Below are 2,575 nucleotides of genomic sequence, written 5' to 3'. Positions count from 1 at the left end.
AAAGCATGCATACTTATTCAAGCGCAAAGGCTTGTAATTTCAACATTATAACACACAATGCAGTGCTTTACTGTTATTTTACTATGTTCAGGTTTTTTTTTTTTTTTTCTTTTTTTCTCCCCTTTTCTCCCCAATTTGGAATGCCCAATTCCCAATGCGTTCTAGGTCCTCGTGGTGGCGTAGTGACTTGCCTCAATCCGGGTGGCGGAGGACAAATCTCAGTTGCCTCCTTGTCTGAGGACGTCAATCCGCACATCTTATCACGTGACTTGTTGAGCGCGTTACTGCGGAGACATAGTGCATGTGGAGGCTTCATGCTATTCTCCGCGGCATCCATGCACAACTCACCACGTGCCCCACTGAGAGTGAGAATCACATTATAGCGACCATGAGGAGGTTACCCCATGTGACTCTACCCTCCCTAGTAACCGGGCTAGACCTGGTTGGAGTCACTCAGCACACCATGGATTCGAACTTGCGACTCCAGGGGTAGTAGTCAGTGTCTTTACTCGCTGAGCTACCCAGGCCCCCATAGAATGCAAAAATTTTAACAGCAAACTATTGTATTTAAGAATCACAGTAGACTGTTGCAGGAACTTGGCCTTAAATTTACAGCATTTTTTTACAGTGCATTTTTGCTGCTGTACCTTTAAGACTCATATGTAAATATCTTCTTTTCATGTCAAATGAGATAAAACACTTTGCTGCATTTTTACTTGCGAGTTCTCGAGTCCAATATAGTTTTTAATTGCCCCCTCCTTCAGTCACAACTTCTTTGCAAATCATTTTTTTTTTTATTGTTATGGCATTTGTAAAAAAAAAAAAAAAAAAAAAAAAAAAAAAACCTACAATGAGTTGCATCTGTCTAAACCAAATCAAGAGGACCTATCAGCCAGTGTCAGACGCACAAACACACACCATCAACACACACTCCATGTTCGTAATGCACCAGTTTTAATGCACAAAACACACGCATGCACGCACGCACACACACACACACACACACACACACACACACACACAAGCTTTTAAGATTAACTACGCTATAAAGGCAGTGATCTGTGTTGTTGATAATTGTGTACTATTTGCTGATATTGATGTACAGGTCTGGATCATTTCTGTGTACAATGGCTTATTAATGGATAAAATTGTTACTGTGCATTGTAGTTATTATAATACAAATTTTTACATGGGTCTCTGGAATATTCGATTCTGATTGGTCATTGGCACCACCTAGTGGTCTGATATCCTGATATTTCTAAGTAACAATCGAACATTTGGGGTGTTAGGACATACAGTTTCAGATCAGCCATCCGAGTGTTCCGTGTCATTTTTCCTACTGTGCTTCTCCTATCTCTCTGCGATCTCTACAAGCTAATAAAATAATTTTAACTCATGTCAACGTTTCATGCCCATTTATTTATTTATTTGGCAATTAGCTGGATAATGAGCAGTCAGACATAAATGTTTGCAAAATAAACACCAACAGAACTCAGCGATTTCTTCTCACATAATAATGTAATTTCAACGCAAATCAATATTTCATGTCCATTTACTTATATATTTGGCAAGTTGTCTTGTAATAAGCTGGATAGTGAAGAGTCAGATGGCCATTTTCACAAAATAAACACCAACAGAACTCTGACGCAAACCAGGGGTGGAATTCAGCTGTTCAGTGATTACTTTCTTCTCACATAGGAACATAATTTCAGTACAAACCAATATGTCATGTCCATTTATTTATTTATATGATTAGTTGCCATGCAATAAGTGGAATAATGTACAGTCAGCCAGTTGTTATTGCAAATAAACCCAGACAGGTTGATCAGGACCATGACATGAAGCGGAGTGGCCTTGTATCACCCAGAAGTGGTTTAGCCTATGCATTATCACCAGGGTTGGGAGGGTTACTTTTGAAATGTATTCCACTACAGATTACAGAATTCATGCTGTAAAATGTCATTTGTAACGTATTCCATTAGATTACTCAAGGTCAGTAACATATTCTAAATACTTTGGATTACTTCTTCAGCACTGGTAGATTTTTTCACTTGTTTTGACTATAAAAACTCCGCCATTACAGTAAGACAAAATACACATTCTCTGAAAAACCTAAATATCTTATGCAGTGTTGTTTCTAAAACAAGATCAATCAAATTGATCTTGTTTTAAGGATTTTTAGATACTTTTACAAGAAAACAATACAAAAATGATTATTTTGCCCTAATATCAAAGGTCTTACTAGAAAAAAAGAAATTATGACCCAACGTGAATTTTCTTGATAAAAAAATATGATCGTGCCTGGTAACTTGCATGTAAAATGGCTAGAAATAGTATTTTAGCTTAGCGTAAAGCTGACAATTTACACAAGGTTTATTTCTATTTCTTCTGCTCCAAACTTACTTCAAACTTACTTCTCTGTCTGCTCGTATGAATGTAACACATCATAAGAAAGTGTTTCACCGCTGTTCAAATGCACTTTGGATCGCATCATTTATATGTATAAATGTTTTCCATCTGAAAGGACTAAATACTAATTGAAACAAATGACAATAAAATGCAAAGTAATCTCTTC

The sequence above is a fragment of the Myxocyprinus asiaticus genome, chromosome 10, assembly GCF_019703515.2.
Source record: "Myxocyprinus asiaticus isolate MX2 ecotype Aquarium Trade chromosome 10, UBuf_Myxa_2, whole genome shotgun sequence".
In the NCBI taxonomy this organism is placed as follows: domain Eukaryota; kingdom Metazoa; phylum Chordata; class Actinopteri; order Cypriniformes; family Catostomidae; genus Myxocyprinus; species Myxocyprinus asiaticus.
Note: the sequence above shows the minus strand (reverse complement) of the source record.